Genomic DNA, 6,293 nt, shown 5'->3' with positions numbered 1-6,293 from the left:
AGGGGGGGGGGGGGGTTTGCACTGTCGGAAGTCACGCCAACCCCACCCGAAGGGGGGGATGGGCAGAACTTATAATTGGAAGTGTCAAGTTTCAGGCTTATTTCGGGAGGGGGCTGTTTTTGTAAAAATTATTATACTATAGCCAGGGGTTGAAAACGGCTTGGTTGATAAGATTTCGTAAGAAATTACTAGGTATATGCCTGTAGGCTGATATTGAAAAATATTTCTATCCATAACTACCCCTATAACAGTCAGACGGATCGACCTCTTTAACACGGTCTATGGGTATAATGCTCCGAGCATATATAGATATATATCTATATATGTATATGCCAAGAGGAATAAGAAATTCTCAAAGTCGTCGGACCCGGTGGCATTCTTTAAATATGACAACGTCGCAGGGTAGCAAGCCCCTTAATAATTAACAAAGAGTTTTTCTTCAAAGGGAGCACCCGGTAGACGCGCACTTTGAAGGGCGCTGTAGGCTGCTCCAAAACACTCAGCTTCTTTCTTCTCTCGTTTACCCTCTCTCTTTCGTCCTTATATCATCCCCTATTCTTTCCGTGCTATATCACCCTTTCCCTCTTCACCACCCACCCCGCGGCCCTTCGACCCTTTCCCAAATCCTTTACTTACCCCCTTCCGACCATTCTTACCCCTAGACTCGGTGACCCACGACCCCCGACCACTTCGCATTTTCATTTTAACTTAAGCACTGACCATACCCCATCCACCTGATCTATCCACCCTTATCTTACCCGACCTTGTTACACGTGCTTCGGTACGTATTTAATTAATAACGAGGCTACGTGGCCATTTCTGAATTAGTAATACCTTGCTTACGGTTATGGCTACCGTGTGCGTTTACACGGGCGTCACGTCGCGGAGTGGCCATAATTCCCGTTTTAAACGCGCGGTACGTGCGTCGTTTTAAAGCCGGGCAAAAAAAGCTTCGCAGGAAATATTACAATTTTTTTTTTTATTTTGCCCCATCTCGGTACGGCCTTTTAGGGTTATTTTTTTTTTTTTTTTTTTTCGTATTTTCAGTGATTAAAATTTATATATACTTTTTTGGGTTTTTTTTTTTTTTTTTTTTTTTTTTCGTATTTTCAGTGATTAAAATTTATATATACTAAGTACAGCAACGGTGTCGTGAAAGCTTTCGTAACCTTTCAATTAATTACAGCTCTCATCAAACTGTACGATTTACTTATTACACTTTACGATTTCTCTATGTACACGCAGCTTCGTGTTATAACCCGAGGGTTGATACTCAAACATGTATCAAGTAAGGGTAGCAGGGTTAACAGGGGGATGAAAGTTGAATCCACGTAACGTAATATGATTCTCATGACTATTAAGTGGCCAATGGGGAGCACTCGTAAAATCGTGATAGCATTCGGGGGTAGTTTTATTGGGAAGACAATAAAGTATAGCGATTATCGGATACCAGGGTGTTTTTAAGGGTTGTTCCTATCATCCCCCTTGCCCGCTATCTTCGCTACCAACAATCACGGTCTAATGGCTGGGATATCGAGAACGCGAGTAAAGGACAGAAGTAGTCTGGTATATGTATATATATCGTCTTAATTTTTTTTTTCTTTTTTTTTTTTTTTTTATTGAAAAACCGTAAAAAATATTTTACGTACACGGAATACATTTTATGGGTCCAAGAAGCAATTACCGTTATCCATATATTGCTCTGTGGCTATACCCATGTCAAGAACTAAAAGCCATTAAACGTACGTCATTTAAATAATTGCATCGACTCCAATGGCTGCAGTATTTTTTTTTTTTTTTTTTTTTTTTTTTATTGAAAAACCGTAAAAAATATTTTACGTACACGGAATACATTTTATGGGTCCAAGAAGCAATTACCGTTATCCATATATTGCTCTGTGGCTATACCCATGTCAAGAACTAAAAGCCATTAAACGTACGTCATTTAAATAATTGCATCGACTCCAATGGCTGCAGTATAAATAAATAGTCGTTTTACATTGGAATGACGTATTTTTATCTGGCCGCAGTATAAAACAATTAAGGTCGATAACGACTATCGGTTTTCCCCTATTACTAATTAATTTATCTCGGGAGCGACTACCGCGCGAAACGTTATCAAACGAGGAACAACCGGGAAACCGAAAGTCCTTGATAAAGTTGATTAAACCACTCAGCGATGTATTATCAACGCGGTTCACTTTCGGTCGAGATAATTTCATCAAGAATTTCATAAATTTTAAATTGACCCGTGATAATTGGCTCACGTCAAATTGAATAATAATAATAATAATAGCTCAACTTCCAAGTGTCGTTCTTGCACTCAAAATTTTACCTGTAATTAAGAACTTCGATTTCGACAAGCACCGCGATACGTAAAGGTTGAGTATCTTCGGGCTTAAGAGGTTTTAAGGATTTTTCGATAAGAAAATATAAGCAGGGGATGCTGGGTGCCTTTTTTTTTTAAATTTATTACGACCCTTTAAAGGTGACGAATTTTATAATGCAATGGAACGAAAAATTGAATATGTAATTTTTATCTTTTTTTTTTGTTTTTATAAAAATTTTAATTATTTCATAGGGTACGACGTGACTGCTCTAGTTAATTAAGGGTCTCGATAACGATGTTATTATTCGTATAAAGATACTACGGGCCTGGACGCTTAAACAAGGATAATTGTTATTGCCATTGCTCGGACCTAACCTCAAACTAACTGAAAATAAATGCCGTCGAGACTCTTGAAACTCGTTAGAACTTTGGCCAGCAGTTAATTTGCCAGGGTGCTGATTCCGAGGAGCCTCCACGTTAGGCAGGAGCCTCGACGACCTCGAGCAACCCCAGCCTCGCTAGGAGGCGTCGTGTTCCGTCCTCTGCCAGAAAACCCACCCCGAACTTCCCATGCGCCCCATCAAGCCAACTCCTTCCTTCCTTCCTTCCGCCGGAGCGCCAGGAACTTACCCTTGCCCCTGACAGTTAAAACATTTAATTAAGATACAGTTGTCAAGCCTTTGTATAGCTGGGATAGTTGGGTGGGTGGGTGGGAGAGGAATTGCGTAATTTCAACACTGCTGAATATTCCCAACTTTCTAAAATTAACGAGGGTGTTTCGTCGCTGTTTTTAAATAGTAATCGCCATTTTTTTTTTTCGAAACTTTTATTTTACGAGAAAAACAAGACAGACATGAAATTAGAGGGGGGTAGGGGGGTTGAAAAAAATTATAGAAAAAAAAAAGGTCCATGGCCTTTCTGTCATTTTCATGGACCTGCGAAGAACGTACCGTGATACCGGTTCGAGACTATAGACAAAAATGTGTATTTCAGGTAAAAAAAGTAAGGCCGTGCAATTTTATACAGCGGCAAAGTGTCTTGTAGAGAGGTATGAAGAATTTTAGCACGCGGAATGTCTGGGTAACCACGAAGCTCGGGACAGGGTTGGTATAGGTACTGAACGAGGGGGGTTGAAAGTGAAGGGGGCTAACTCCTTCGGAACTTCATCAACCCTTAACTCCTACTATCTTAGGGCGCAATCAAATTACCCGCTCACTTTACCGAACATTATCGAGCTGTCCCTCTTCCTGTTTCTATACCGGTACTTCCCCGCACATAACCTACAGACATTTAAGCGGCGTCCACTGGGCCAGGACCTTAGCCAGGATCCACGATCTTGAGATAGGGACGAGACAATTTCAAATTTTCCCGCCCTTCTCGATCGTCTTCACCTGGAAGGCGATAAGGGATGTACCGGTATCATTGCGCTATATATAAATTGACATTGACAGCTCGGATCTCAAAGTGGACCAAGGGATGAAACCGTAAGTGGGAGAGGGTTGAAAAATTTTTTTCTGACTAAAAAACCCAACCCTCAAAAATCAGTTCGACGCTGACTCGAAATAGCGGGAGGGGTTGATAATTTGAGAAAGGGGGGTGGAATATCTTAAGGGTAGTTGGCTATGCAGAGAAACCACAGTCCCCCGCTGGCAACCCGCTCCAATTACGCTTGTTAAGGGTTGTCTTCTCGTGCTTACCCGTTGCACCCTTAAATCCTCATCCCTTACTGCAATCAACCCCTATATCTACACACGCACCATGTACTTATCGGCGTCGCGCCAACCAGCGTCCGCTAGGAGTTTACTTGGGGCGTCGGACACTTGCCTTTGATCTTATCCCGGGCAACCCTACCCGTTAGACAGGGATATACGAACTACCCCCTTCGTATCGTATTAACCCGGCAGCACCCTACACCGCGTACCAGCTAACTACACAGCCCATGTACACCATATTATGCGTTGGAGTTTGTCGATGCCGAAAATTCCTTCGGATGCAGCCGATCGGTTTGCACCCATAATAAAATGAGGAGCAAACGAGTGCTAAGTGTGAAATATATATAAGCAAAATTGATATGAATTTTAAAAATTCCAAAATAATTATATGGCGGCCAAGTGCGGGGTGCTTCGGGGGTGAGTATGTGAAAATATGAGCAGAACCAGGTACATTTGTAATTCCGTATGTGGAATGGCTGTTGAAAATTTTTTTCCTGTAAACAGGGAAAATTCGAAGGGATGAAATTAGATGGGCTGAATTTTCTGTGACTGGGGGGGTCGAACGATCAGGACGACAGGCAATCATCGATCGCTATTAATTATCAGCGCGTCGTAAATACCCACGCGTGTGTGCACAATCAAATTGGCTACAACGTGATTTCCATCGGTAAAGTTCAACCGCCCTTGGTGCCGGCGTCGAAACCACCCCACCACCCCCCATATCATCCCTTTCGATGGGCACATACGTATAACGACCGTGCAACGGCTACGCCAGTATCTGTGTATACTGTTATCATGACGCAATTATTTTTCAGCGTAACAATAATGGCGACCGACGCTACTTTTGCCAATGATCATTTTTTAATTGATACAAAACCTTTTTATTCAATGTAGCGAAAAATACTTGGACGTCCATCGTTATTTCAATTCCCACGGTTTCACTCTCGGCACCCTGGAGCTTCGTCGATTCGTTACGATGGTCATAGTCCAATTCTCCCTTCAATGATTTTCACCATTTCCAACCCATTCCTGGATATATATACATATATATATATATACACACTATAGCAGCCAACCCCCATGATATACTGAGTGACTGCGTTCACACATAATTACACGCGCAAGGGTTAGCTGCTAACCGACCCTCCATTCTTTTTTTTACTATACTCTTCCCCGTCCACCCCTGTTCCACAATATATCCTTAAACCACCCTCCGTCTACAATTCATCGATCTCTACCACGCATCGTAACGGTACGCATTTATCCACAGTGAAATTATCCATTGACCACGTGAATTGTCTTTGGTGAATTTCTGACGTGTATTCGGATTATAAAAAAGGTTTGGCGTCTTTTCGTTCTTACTTGGTTATAAAATAATTCCAGAGTTTTACTACCCTTGGAACACCCGTTGGACAACTCGAGAACTGTAATAGGATCTAAGTGAAGGAGATGACGAGTGAAACCAGGAAGGATCGGGTGTAAGGAGATTTAAAAAAAAAAAAAAAAAAAAAGAAAAAGTGAAAAATTGCTATGACATTTCATTTACGACAGTCTTTCCACGAAGTCATAGAAAAGTTAGACGTATTCTGACGCGACCAAAAAAAAAGGGAAAAAACAGAAAAATTTTTTAAAAATCTTCCACCAGTCGCCAGAGGCGTATTTCCGCGAAACGTGAAACGAGCTTCCGGCAAGCCGTCCCGGCGCGCCGTTAATTACGAAAAATGACGTAAAATCCTATCCGCTCCTTTGAAACGGCCAGTCCCCGCGAATACCGGTAGACGATTCTATTGGCGGCGCAGCGATATTTGCCGGTACGAGTTATCGTGGCAATTTCATTCGATAACCGTTAACGCGCCCGGGGCATTACTCCACCGAATTCAATTAACCGCACCCCACTTCCTCCTCTCCCAACCGCCCGTGATCGGAGGAGTTTTCGACAATATTTTCTCGACATACGCTATAGAGGAAAATTAAAAAATTCTTCTTTACCGACCAATTAATTAAAAATATGAACCAAAAAATCGATTTCTGAAAACCCCCTTGAACCCTCTAAAAACCAAAGTTACGATCGATTTTCGAATTTTTGGAAATTCGCATCAAACTACCCCTGATTTATCTTCTCCCTGTATCGCCTGCGGCAGATTTCCTTCTTACCGGCCGAGCTCATGCATTCAGGTAATTCAAAATAAATTCATCTCCATCTCTCTCTCTCTCTCTCTCTCTCTCTCTCTCTCTCTCTCTCTCTCTCTCTC

General features: G+C 42.0%; 1 protein-coding gene across 3 annotated transcripts in view; it reads right to left on the bottom strand.

Moving 5' to 3' along the window:
• The window catches only part of LOC107268439, a 101,825-nt gene that overhangs the window by 41,044 nt on the left and 54,488 nt on the right, over window positions 1-6,293 (bottom strand). The window lies entirely within an intron of this gene.

This window comes from Cephus cinctus, unplaced genomic scaffold (genome assembly GCF_000341935.2).
Source record: "Cephus cinctus unplaced genomic scaffold, Ccin1 Ccin1_scaffold0051, whole genome shotgun sequence".
Taxonomy (NCBI): domain Eukaryota; kingdom Metazoa; phylum Arthropoda; class Insecta; order Hymenoptera; family Cephidae; genus Cephus; species Cephus cinctus.
The sequence above is the reverse complement of the archived record's forward strand: the minus strand, read 5'-3'. Positions and strand labels throughout refer to the sequence as shown.